The following is a 13602-nucleotide window of genomic DNA, read 5'->3' as shown; positions in this document are numbered from 1 at the left end:
TCCATTTCATCTAAGTTGTTAAATTTTTTGGTGTAAACTTGTTCATTGTTTTTTCTTATCACCTTTCAATACCTATAGATCTTGTATTGATGTTCCTTTATCCTTCCTAATGTTAGTAATTTCTGTCTTCTTTTTTCTTTGTCTTTATCAGTCTTGCCAAAGTTATCAATATTAGTAGTCTTTCAACAATGAAACTTTTGGAGTCATGATATTCTTTATTAATTAATTTCTGCCTTTATTTTGGTCATTGCTGGGTATCTCTAAATATATGACACATTTCAATGCTCAGATATGTGGAAGTGACCTGTTTATGCACAGAGGCCAGTCAGGAAATGAACTTCTATTTGTCAGAAGTTACTGACTGACTTTCAATAGAAGCTATTTAACTAACCGTTAGACATAATTCAGTTAAGGAAAAAAAGCAAAACAACCCCTTTAATAGAATAAGAAATGCAGATAAAAACCCTAGTGTTATTTGATAAGACTTATATTTTATTGTTAAACCTAAATCTTCTAAATTATTCAAGTTGAGTCACCTGGGTTGTAAAAAAATATATTATTTTCATGGTATAGTACATAATCGATTGCTCATAGCCAAAATTTTTCAGAAAAACCTTTGACTTTTAATGAGAAAAAAATCATAGACCTAAACTTTGATTGAGAAACTAAAGAGAGTGGTTTGCATTTAAAGGTATGCCATTGTTAATTGGTAAATCAGTTTTTTAGTTTATTTAATAGGATTTTTTTTATTGGTGATGAATTTGTCATTGATATCTCTGAATTCAAGAAATAACATACATAAGTATTTTTCAGAGAAATGGTACTCGGTGTCTGTGTAATGGGTACAGTGTTTTAAAAACATTTTCTGATTTGTTTTTTCTAACTGTGAATCATTGTATCTTGGCCAATACGAAAGGCTTGGTTTGAGAAGGGGGAGCCCTGATGTAAAGAAGCCTCAGTGGAAGATGAGAGTGTGAAAAAAAAATGCACTCTGGTCCCTAAAATAGATGGAAGAAAGTGACTGAAGGATAGAAAAGTAGTGAGGCACTTGGATCCCGATCTCCTCTTCTGGTCTAAAGTCCCAGAGTAGGCTAGGGGAAAGCCAAGGGCAGAGGGGCTTTCCTCCCACTTCCTGCCTGGACTCTGGGAGGAGACCACCTTGCAGGTTGCTCTGCCTCCAAACAGTGGTGGCTTCATCAGAGTAAAGGGCAGTACAGCAAATTTGGAAAGGGGACGAACCATGTGTAAGCCCGTGAGCGACATTGTCCTCCTGCACCTTCAGTAGCTTATTCTGCTATTAGGTGTCAGAGCTGAAATGCCAGCCTGGGCAGTCTAAATTCAGAAACTGAACATTTAATTACCCAGCTGTGCATGGAGAGAGGGGGCATGGAAGAGAATCTCTGCTGTTTCCAAAATGCAGTGAGCATTCCTAAGATCACTAGTGCTATTGTTTTCCCACCTGAGCTTAAAGGTCCTCCAAGCATGACTAGACTCGAGGAAAGGCTTATGCCCTGCCATCCAGCAAGGGATAGCTACACCTGTATTAAGAGAAAGATGTATAGCCTTGAATGTACTTGCCATTAAATAAGAATGAAAATATATAGCCTAATATTCAAAAGAAGAAGTTAGAAAAGCAATGATAAATAACCATTAAAAAAGCAGGTGAGAAGAATTAATGAAGATAAAAGCAGAAATTAACTAATTGGAAAATAAAAATTTTGCAAGAAATGAATACATATTGATTCTTTGAATATACCAGTCATCAAAACAAATCTCTGAAAATCAAATCAGTATAAAAATAAAGAAAATATGAATATGAAACATCTGGAATTAGAAAGAGAATATAACTAAAAATACAAAGGGGTATATTTTGTTTTAAGTTCTAGGGAATGTTGTGTATAATTACATGCTGAAACTCTGAAAATTTCATTGATACTGATGACCTTTTAGGAAAAATAAGAAACCAAATTAAAACAAGAAAAGGAAATAAACCTGAACTGAGCAATATTCATGAAAGAAAAAGATGAAGCTGTCGAAGTGCAAAAGCTGCTGCCCCTGGGGAGCCATTTCTCAGACAAGTTTGTTCAGATCCTAAAATGTATGTCCTTGCTGTTTAGATTCTTTTTGAGCTTATAAAATTTCCTTATTAATATTAAAAAGCTAACATTTCGGCTTCCCTGGTGGCACAGTGGTTGAGAGTCTGCCTGCCGCTGCAGGGGACACGGGTTCGTGCCCCGGTCCGGGAAGATACCACATGCCGCGGAGCGGCAAGGCCTGTGAGCCATGGCCGCTGAGCCTGTGCTCCACAACGGGAGAGGCCACAACAGTGAGAGGCCCGCGTACCGCAAAAAAAAAAAAAAAAAAAGGTAACATAATCCTGATTCCTAACCCTAATAGAAGTAACACACAGAGGGTAAAAACAAAACATATTGCATCTTCATGTATAAATGTTAATGCACAAACCCTAAATAAGATAGAAAATCTAACTTTTCCATGAAAAAGCTGAATTGAGAAATTCAGAGAATTTTGAATTCAAAATTCAAAGAATTTTGATTCTTTGAATCAAAGAATCAAAGAAATTTCAAAGAAATTTCCTGGCTTCAAGTCTTCTCAGTGCCTTTAATTTGTTCATATACAAGAAGGAGCAATTGTCTTCAGTCTTTCCAAATTTAGTTGATTATAAAATCTTTTTTAATGCCTGACATGCTGTGCTTGATAACTGTTTGAGAAATATTCAGCAATGTCAATAGATGAAAGCAAGGGAAAGCAGGCGATCATTTTGATAGATGGTAGAACAGGGAATGACAAAATTCATTTTGCTAACACACTTTGGAAAACCAGAACGGGAGTGTACTTCAAAACTAAGAGCCAACATAAAATTTCACAATGATGGATTAGAGGCAGTTTTGCTAAAGTCAGAAAAAGAAAAAAAGACTCAGCACACTTATGTAAGAATGCTTATATATTCCCACTGGGGTACTGATGAAAGAAAAGAAATAACAGACACAAATACAGGGAGGGGAAAATATAGTGTTAGTTTACAATGACTGGTTATCAGGAAGAGAACTCAAAAGAGCCACCCAGTAAAAGTTGAAATCATAAGAATGTTCAACAAGGTAATCAGTCAGCAAAGAAAAGCTCAAAAGTATATTAATAAAAAATAAACTATTAGGAAATGGAAAAATTTTCCTATTTTCCATAACCACAAAATATAGGAAGTAAATAGGAAAAAAGTAAAAGAAGTATCCTGGACTTGAACAAGATGCTTCAACTCCAATGAGGGACATAAATGAAGGCTTGGATAGCTAGAGAGACAACATGACTCTGACAAAGCAAATATCAAGTTATCTAAAGAAATGCAGTACAAGAAAAGCAAGTAGGCTGATGAGGGGGAGCCAGCAGGGCCAGGATGGTTCCTTACAGAGCTGACATGACCCGACCAGAATTGCTGGTTATTGGGCAGCTAGTTCATCACCCTGAAAGAGTATGATGTGATGGTCGAACAAAATCCACCCCAAGGAAAGGTTCTGTGGAGGGCTTTGGGCCCTGGGACAGGTATCTGTTAAGACTCCTGTTGGGAGAAAGCAGATCAGCACCGTGGTGAGCTCCAAAGAAGTTTCAGATGGCGTATTCAAACCTACTGAGACCAAACGTGGATAGGCTGAAAAAGAGGGACAGAAAGCAAGAGTAAGAAGAGCAGAGCAATCCACTGGGAGGCACAGAATTTCCTGCTTTCATTTTACCTTTGGCTACAAAGCCAGATTCCTGGTTCCCCCACAGTAACTGTTTTCGTATGAGATTACGGTCATTTTGGAGGAAAGAAAGTTGTAATGTTTACAGGACAGTTGTGGTAAGAAGCCAGGTTACTTTCGATCTAGCTAATTGGTCTGGGTTGTATGCTTGTGTATGCCTGGATTATAGTTTAGAGCCTCTGCAGCCATCTTTGTGAAGAGCAATGTTCACCATTAAGAAAACAAAACAAAGGAAAAGAAAAAAGTTGCTTTTTGAAGAAAAACAATCAGGGATAGAGTAGGGAAGACTTGGAATCCTAGATGTAAAGCCACATTATTTAACACACTGTGCTATCAGAATAATGTAGGGTATACAAATCAATGACACATATTAGAAGGCCTTGAAACACCCTCTAGTATGTATAAAAATACATTCATTGTGAAAGTGATTTATCAGTTAAGATAAATTTGGCTGCATGAAACAGAAATCCAGTTATGCAGAATTCACTAAAGAGGAGTTTCGGTTTCTCACAAGCAAGACGTCTAGAGCTAGCATGATTATTCCAGAAAATCACCTGGGGTCAGAGTTCTCTGACCTCCTGTCCCACCATCCTCAGCAGGTGGATTTGCCTCAGGGTGGGAAGATGGTTACCTCACTGACTAACAGCATCCACCTCAAATTTCAGGAACAAGGAAGGAAAAAGGTGAAATGACACTTAACAGTGAGACCACCACTTCATAAGATGTGAGCTGTTCTGCTCTCTGGCACACACAGTCAGCTGCAAGGAAATATGTGCCCGTTGCTCCCGACAATTGGGTTCTATTAGTCTAAAAAACAATGAGAAACGGTTATGATTAGTAATGAGTCAGCCATGAGTGGCATTTTAAATGAAGGATGAAAGGTTGGATTGATCAACACATAGAGTGATGCTGGCTAAGCATGGCACGGCAGGGGTGGGGGGGAAGAAAACTAAATTAGAATTCTCCCTCACTTACTACATAAATATAAATTCCACGTGGATAAAAATGTAATTGCCAGGATAAATCATGGGTAATACTCATGCAGTCATGCGGTGGGGGGGATGCTTTTCTAAGCCCAATGCCACAAGCGTAAAGGAGCATAAAGAAAAAGATTGATGAATTCAGTTATTGAAATGTTGAAAACTATTTTGCTATAGCTTCCAAGCAACAAAATATCCATGAACATAATTCAACAAAAAACTATTTACTAACAAAAATCTTTTCAATATATACTACAAAGGGAAATCTCCTTAATGTAAGATTTAATTAGAGAATAATTAATACAATAAATGGCAAAGGTTCATTAACACAGTTTGGAAGAGAAGAGAAAATTAACCACCTGATACATGAAAAGATGCTTAACTTCATTATTAAGCAAAGGAATGCAAATTGACAATAATGAGTTACCATGTTTTACCTATAAAACTGTCTATTAAAAAACCTGATGACATCAGTGACTGGGGTACAGACATATATGCCTACTAGGAGAAAAACTCGAACTGTTTTTCAGTGGGCAATATAACAGTATATAATACACAATATATTATAAATAGTATATAATATATTAAATACCTTAAATACCATTGCTAATGTTTATTCTATAAAAATTTTTAGAGATCTGTGAAAGGCTTAGCTATGAAATTTTTGTCATGATATTGTTATTCAGAGTAAAAATTTGCAGAAGCATAAATGTTCACAATGGGAAATTGGTTAAATAATTTTGTTATACAAAAATAGTTTATTCTCTCATTATTAATTATACTATACATGAAATTTTGTGATATGGAAATACTCTCCTGATATATTAAAAATAACATACAGGGTAAGAAACATTAAAGAGATTGACAAACAGAGACTAAGAACAAGATCAACACGCAGAGAAGATTCAAATGAATCTTTGAATTTATGTTTCAATTATCTGTGGTTTCCTTTTATAATTAATATCCAACATTCATAACAACATCAAAAAGCAATAAAATTTATCGTGAATAATGTTACAGCAAAATATCGATGATGGTTATCCCAGGATCAGAGGACCGTGGAGGCTTTCTATTTATGTTTTCATTTATAAACTTTTCTGTGTTTCCCTTTAATGAACAAGTAAACTGCAATCTGAAGAAACAAATACTATTTTTTAAAAAATAACACTGAGATGCTCTCTGTTGCTCTCATAATAGAGTCCAAAGTTCATTAGAAGCTATGTAAGTTTCTTCATGATCCGGCCTTTACTTGCCATGAGACATCTCTCTTACTATCTGTTCTACCACAGTCCAAGGCTGGCCAGAACTACTTTCAGTTCTCTAAAAATAGCAAAGCTCCCCCTCCTGCTCTGGGCCTTTGCTCCTGCCCACATGCCCCTTCCTGACTTCTCATAGCTCTTTCTACTGGAACCCTCCCACCCCCTCACCTTCACCACCCAGCTTGGCGGGTCAGGTGCCCTGTGCATGCCTACATCATTGCATTAATCGCACACCATTTTCTGTTTGCTTGTCTTTCTCACACACTGGATTCTACATTCCTATAGGGAAGCATTTAATGAGTGATCAACAATTATTGTTGTCAAAGGAGGTAATGAATGAGTAAGAGAACAAATGGAATCAGCCTCTGTGTATCAGATCCTGCTGTGGACATCTCATTTACTTTATCTCATTGAATACTAACCAAAATTTATGAGGCAGGTGTTATACGCCCCTTTCCAGCTAAGGAGACCAAAAATTTAGGAATTTGGATCACACTCAGCAGCCCCTGGCGCGTACTAAGTGATAAAAATTACAGAATAAAAGTGCACTCACAGTCTGTGGCCATTTCTATAAAGTCAAAACTAAGTGAAGAAATGAGATAATTAAAACAAAAAGCACTTTGCTATGATGAGGTTGAGAGTGGAAATAGAAACAGGTTATTTTACTTTTTTCTTTTCGTCTTGAATTATTTTAGATGTCTACATAGAGTGCCTGGATTCATCTGCATTGAAACCCCTTGAGAATTTTGATAGGTTGAACCAAAACAGAATAATGAAATGCACCCTTCTAGGCAGGAAGGCAGAAGCAGACATAAAAGATTATTTCTCTGTGTTATTTGGCCTTTATGGAAAGGACCATGATGAACTTCTAGAAAATGCATTATTGATGTGATGTAATAAAGTGAGCTATCTTTCTTCTTTTCCAATAATGACTTATTTTATATTAACCGTGGTATGAAACATTGCCACTAAAGTTGTTTTTCAGCACAAGTGAATTGCATTTGATCTCATACCCTGCCTTTTCCATCTGTTTCAATAACTCTCCTGTTTCATCAGTGAAGCTTTATTCATGTCATTATTCCATTTCTAGTTCAGCATGGTTGCAATGGATTCGAGAAATTTTTCTTGCCTGAATCATACCCTTTGTTCCCTACATTTAGTTTTCTTTGGTTTCTGAGTGATTCTTGGTCAATTCACGCTTACCTTCATATTTCATTTCCTTCTACAAAAAACCTTTAACTGCACTACAGTTGAGAAAACAGATGTTTGCCAATAATTAAATATTCTGTTTTTTAAAACGGTAGCTGCCTCTGCTTAATGTCTTGAAAAATATTAAAATCCACAGCGCTGTTCTTTTACTGTATGTGTGTATCTTAATTGCATGCAAGACTGTTACTGGAGCACCAGGGCAAACAAACTCAAAATCCAAATAAAGGGATTTTTATTTAGAATATCAATTTGGAGGAGAAAAGCTAATTAGGGCTTGATATAACATTTAAAAATCCAAATTATACAAACATTAATGTTCTTCCCCAGCTACATTTGATAATGATGTATTTGTTGTCTACTTAGCATTCAGTTGGCACGAACTCATAAATATATACATAGTGAGCGAATATCCATTTTCTTCCTTCCCATGATGGAAAGTCTTTTGTGTGCCAGGCATTCTGCTAGACAGCGTCTCTGTTCTCTCGGAGCTCACGGTCTCGGAGGAAGATGAAATCACACTGATGAGTGTATAATTACAAGCCAAGGTGAGTGCCCTGAAGACAAGGAGCAGGGTCACAGGAGCTTCTCTGGGGTGAGACAGTCCACACCTTCCAAACCTCTACACTGTGGTCCCTGGGAAATCTGTGAAATGCCTGCCCTGCCTGTGCTCACACTGAAACATTTTCCCTGCCAAATGCTTGAGGCAAAAAGTTTGATAGATCTGACCTGGCCAGAATTTTAAAATTCAGTTAGAAAGTCCTTGCTTCTGCGGTTGATACTGCAATGCATCTTATTTTCAGATTTTTTAAGTTTTTTAATTTTTTAAAAAATTAATTTATTTTTGACTGTGTTGGGTCTTTTGTTGCTGTGTGTGGGCTTTTTCTAGCTGCAGCGAGCGGGGGCTACTCTTTGTTGCAGTGCACGGGCTTCTCAATGCGGTGGCTTCTCTTGTTGGGGAGCATGGGCTCTAGGTGTACAGGCTTAGTAGTTGTGGTGCACGGGCTTAGTTGCTCTGCAGCATGTGGCATCTTCCCGGAGCAGGGCTCGAACCTGTGTCCCCTGCATTGGCAGGCAGATTCTTAACCACTGCACCACCAGGGAAGTCCCTTATTTTCAGATTTGAAATGAGAAATTTCATCCAGGTGGCTGCCCACCTACCAAGGCTTTATTTAGAATGTTTGGTTTAAAGAGTATCTGCAGCAAAGAAGGGCCTGGGACAAGCACCAGAGTTAAATCCACTGTGGCAATGGCCAGGCAATGTGGTAGTGCTCGGTAGCATGCACAGTGTTGCCTGGACAACTCTGTCTCGCTTCACCATTGCTCACAAACTCCCTTTGCATCCCATGTACACACACACACACACACACACACACACACACACACACACACAACCCTTACATCAAATACGTACTATTAATTAGAATCATTAGGAAAAGATTGATAAAGCAAGAGGTGCTTGAGTCCATCTAGGATAACTGAAACCCAGGGAAGGAACTGAATGAGAAGAGTAAAAATTTGGCCTTTTGACAAATACACACGGTCAAGGTAAACACTGTATCTGGGAATGATTGACTGGGCTCCCGGTTAAGTGAGTTCATGTTAGACACTTGATGACTTCACATGGGGTAAGTATTATCTGACCAAGCTGCAGAAAAACACAACTCAGAAAGTTAAGTCTGTTAGCAGAGAAGGGAGGGGAGGAGGGAGGGAAGGACAGCCCAGTCCTCAGGGTTATTTCATTTCTCTTTGAATGTTCAGTTTCAGATTTGAACCCAAGTCTCTCTGACCTCAAAGCTCTGCATTTTCTGCTAAAGTGTAAGCATACAACAAAATCCCCATTTCCAAAAGTCAGCCCTCCACATAAACTCAGTTCATGCTGATTTCAAAAAGCAGAGGAAGTTTTAATGGTTTCCCGTGACACAATGAAAACACCAAAACTCCCAGAAAGGCTTTCACAGCCTCCCACCCAACAGCTCGACTATTGATCTGCTCTTACTTTCCACTTCCAGGAAAAGCTCTAGTCTGCAGCATCTCATGTTGTTGGCTGTCTCCCTCTGGACGTCCCTTTCCCACCCACCAAAGTCCTCTGTGTTCCTTGTGTCCCTGCTTCTACCATCCCACCTGCTGTAGGAGGGCTTCCCAATTCCCTTCCCAATTCTTGTCACTCTCCCTGGGCTTCTGTCACCTGTCTCATGTCTGAGGTTATCTTCAGCCATCTGAGCATCTCTCTACAGACTCAGCACAATGCAGGGCACAGAACTGGCTTCGAATAAATATCAGTTACATTGAATTTAAACATGATGGGTCTGTAACTTTATTTGCAGCTAATCTTAATATCCTCTGGAGGTTTCTCCTGGAAAATGGGAAAATCACATTTCAATGATTAACACAAAATTCAGAGGGAGCAAACCCAGCATGGCTGTCTTGTAAGTGGCTCCTGTTACTTCCGGTACCTGATTAAGAACCTGCCTGCCCAACCAGACTATGTGTTTATGTTAGACCCAATTTGAAGGATGAAATGATGCTGGATAGAAAAAGTCCCATTGATTTTCTTTCATGTGCCTCAGCTCAGCAGCTATGCCTGGGTGCCAGCCATGTCCAGTGTAACAATAACCAGAGGCCTGGGTGTTCTGAGGTGAGCTATGGGCTTGAAAGGCACGTTACAGGGTCCTCAGTGTTTGCTCTGGGAGATGCACCTGCTTAGATGCCATTTGAACTACCAGTTTCTTGATAAATTGTCCTTGTACAGCTCCAGCAGACCCCGGGGGGCTGTCTGCACAGCCCTCAGGTTGATGGCTAGCAGACCTGCTCTGCAGGACTCTAGAAATGCAGCTCCTTTGTCTTCCTTAATTCCTTAATTGGCACGGAGGAGATTCCATCCTCCTGGGAAGGCCACAGAGAGACAAAGAGCAGCGTGGTAAAAAAAAGCATCCCACCCACCGAAATGATACCCATTTATTCCATGAGCACTTACACCCAAAAGGAAACAAACATAAAATTACAAAGTAGTTTATGCCTTTCTCCTTATTCATTATTTCCAACATTATTCTTCACAGCCACATGCTGCCTTCCTTTAAAAGGCACCAAAACACTTCTCAGATGTTGTCTGGACACAAACATCCTGAACAAAAGAGCAGAGGCTGCTGAGGGTCATATCCTGTCCCTGCTTCAACAGCCTTCTCCAAGTTCAGCATCATTTGAACATGAGGAAGGAAAAAAAATGGTAAAGAGAGGAGGTAGACTGGACAGACAGGCAGATATAAGGACCTGACAGAGACAGCCAGAAAGAAAGACAGAGAAGAGAGAGACACGGGGAGAGAAAGGGTGTGTCCAAGACAGCCTTCACCCAAGTGAGTGCCAGGGGCTGTGCTGGGCTCAGTGGCATCCAAGACCTTTTTTTTCCTCCCAAGCACCACTCCCTCTGCTCCCCTGCTACACGTCCCTCACTCTTCCCTCCCCCAAAACACATCGGCCCTCTAAGATTCGGGATGCCCAAGTTGGACCCAGCCTGGGATGGCAGTGACAAGGAGACGTTCCACAGAGTAACAGAGTAAGAAACAGACTCAAGAAAAGAGAACATGAGAAAATAGCCATGGGGAGAAGAAAAGGAAGAGAGAGAGAGACAGGGTGATGCTGAGACAAGGATGAATCTCTCTGGGAAGCCATTTTCACATTACAAAGTAAACCTGCTGGGAGCGGGCATGGGGAAGGTGTGGGAGGGTTATCTCCCCACGTTGCTTCACCTACGCTGGGGCCAGACTCCCTGAGAGGTGCAGTGGGGGCCTTTTCTCTGTCCCTTACTTTGTAACTAAGATGCCAACCACCCGTGCTTTCCAAGTTCCTCAGCTTTTAGGGCTCACCCTGCCTTTTAATATTTAAGTGACAGTGGCTTATATTTAGGAAATATATGCTTCAGTCTATAGAGTTCAACTGTCATGATGCCCTGCAACTTACATGCCAATGGCTCCTCCAAAAATAAGGTGAATAATAAAAATTTAAAACATACATAGAAAAAGAGAAATACAGCAATTGTGGCTAAATGTTAATAATCCTTGACTCCATGTAGTGGGCTTAAGGAAGTCAGAGTGCTCTTCTTTCAACATTTCAGGATGTTGAAACTTTTCAATTAATATAAAAGGTTGAAATATCTTTTAAAAATAATAAAAAGCAAGGAAAAAGCTCATGAAGGCCCTTGCCCAGTGAGTGGGTAATGGCCGCACTTCCACATTTCTCCCAGGCGTTGCTTGCTGTGACTTTCTGCACCTGCCAAATCCTCTCATCATTTTCTCCTCAGGTTTGCTGATGCTCCCTTCTCTACAGCTGACACAGACCAAACATGGAATATGAGCCCTTCTTCCTTGATTCCCACAAAACTCCCTACACAAGGCAAGTGTGTGCGATCACTTTGACCAAAGATCCTGGGGCAGCGGTTGGGGGCAGGGCTTACGTTACAGAGCATCAAAAGAATACATGAAAATGGAATAGTTTTCTTTTTAAAAATAATTTTTATTGGAGTGTAGTTGCTTTACAATGTTTTGTTAGTTTCTTGCTGTACAGCAAAGTGAATCAGTCATATATATACATATATCCACTATTTTTTGGATTTCCTTCCCATTTAGGTCACACAGAGCATTGAGTAGAGTTCCCTGTGCTATACAGCAAGTTCTCATTGGTTATCTATTTTATACACAGTAGTGTATATATGTCAGTCCCAATCTCCCAATTCATTCCACCTCCTTCCCCCCTTGGTAACCATAAGTTTGTTCTCTACATCTGTGACTCTGTTTCTGCCTTGCAAATAAGTTAATCTCTGTCATTTTTCTAGATTCCACATATAAGCGATATTATACAATATTTGTTTTTCTCTTTCTGACTTACTTCCCTCTGTATGACAATCTCTAGGTCCATCCATGTCTCTGCAAATGGCACTATTTCGTTCCTTTTTTAATGCCTGAGTAATATTCCATTTATATATGTACCACATCTTCTTTATCCATTCCTCTGTCGATGGACATTTAGGTCGCTTCTGTGTCTTGGCTATTGTAAATAGTGCTGCAGTGAACATCAGGGTGCATGCATCCTTTCAAATTAAGGTTTTCTCTGGATATATGCCAAGGAGTGGGATTGCCGGGTGATATGGTAGCTCTATTTTAAGTTTTGTAAGGAACCTCCATACTGTTCTCCATAGTGGCTGTACCAATTTACATTCCCACCAACAGTGCAAGAGGGTTCCCTTTTCTCCACACCCTCTCCAGCATTTATTGTTTGTAGATTTTTTGATGATGACCATTCTGACCAGTGTGAGGTGATACCTCATTGTAGTTTTGATTTGCATTTCTCTAATAATTAGTGATGTTGAACATCTTTTCATGTGTTTGTTGGCCAACTGTATGTCTTCTTTGAAGAAATGTCTATTTAGGTCTTCCACCCAAAAAATGGAATATTTTTCAATCAAACTTATAAACACCATTTTCCTTTATGGTTTTAAAATGAGTAATGCACTTTAACATCCTATTCTTGAAGTCATATTTTCAATAAAGTAAGACAACTGAAAGGTGGCCATTGCTATTTCTAGAAGTCCCCTGGCCAGTCCTACTACCAGGAGGACCAGCCTAAGGTTTTTTGCTGCTTTTCTTTTCTCCTCAAGGCCCAGCCTCCCATCACGCACTCAGCTGATTCCCTTTCCTCCTCCACCCCCTCCCTCTCTGAATTCAACTCAATTTCTCATGCAAAGCCACTCATTCTCTCTATATTCTGTCCCCTGCCTTCAAACCCTGTGTCTATCTGAGTGGTAGGAGGGAGAGCTACACTCAATAGAGCCACAGATCTATTAATTCATTTGGTTAAGCAAAATATCATTTGCCCCCGAGAGCAATCACGTTAGCAGAGGGCAAAAGCATAGATGCAGTGTTTGTTTAAATAGCAATTAGAAAAATTGTTGCTACCCTGAACCGTGGCTTCACCAAAGAACCCTATTTTTTTTTTTAAGAACCCTATTTAAAATGTAGCAAACACTCAGTAGCAATTTGTATGGGAACTTTGTCTATTTGGCCTGCTGCAGAAAGGCAGTCCTCTCTAAAATGAGCTCTAGAAATGCTACTGTCATCGTATCTTCCTGGGTCACTAGCAGGTGACAGGACAATTGAGACAATGTAAAGAAGACTACCCCTACCCCCTTTTCCCAGCCCAGTGATCTGCCCAACCATCATTGGTATTCTTGACTCAGCCCTCCCACAACAGCTCTATTCAGTCTCTTCAATTCTGTTCAGACTTTTTGACCTGGATCTCAAATCCTTTTGGGGGCCTTACTTTGTACTTCCTATGCCAGGGCCCTGGACCTGTTCTGAATCCACCCTGATCCTGGAAAATCTGCTTTCTGTGCATTGTCCCCACTCCAGCTAA

The 13602-nt window shown here is 39.7% G+C and overlaps 1 protein-coding gene and 1 long non-coding RNA gene across 5 annotated transcripts in view; one reads left to right on the top strand and one right to left on the bottom strand.

The window, feature by feature from the left end:
• The window catches only part of GPR141 (G protein-coupled receptor 141), a 186881-nt gene that overhangs the window by 91938 nt on the left and 81341 nt on the right, over nt 1-13602 (bottom strand). The window lies entirely within an intron of this gene.
• LOC137229195 (uncharacterized) overlaps nt 1-13602 on the top strand; it is a 176189-nt gene that overhangs the window by 87181 nt on the left and 75406 nt on the right. The window contains exons 4-5 of the long non-coding RNA XR_010945589.1: nt 7654-7745; nt 11495-11586. This is a non-coding gene — a long non-coding RNA (uncharacterized lncRNA). The remainder of the gene's footprint in view (nt 1-7653; nt 7746-11494; nt 11587-13602) is intronic.

Source organism: Pseudorca crassidens, chromosome 8 (assembly GCF_039906515.1).
Source record: "Pseudorca crassidens isolate mPseCra1 chromosome 8, mPseCra1.hap1, whole genome shotgun sequence".
Classification (NCBI taxonomy): domain Eukaryota; kingdom Metazoa; phylum Chordata; class Mammalia; order Artiodactyla; family Delphinidae; genus Pseudorca; species Pseudorca crassidens.
Note: the sequence above shows the minus strand (reverse complement) of the source record. Positions and strands in the feature narration are given on the sequence as shown.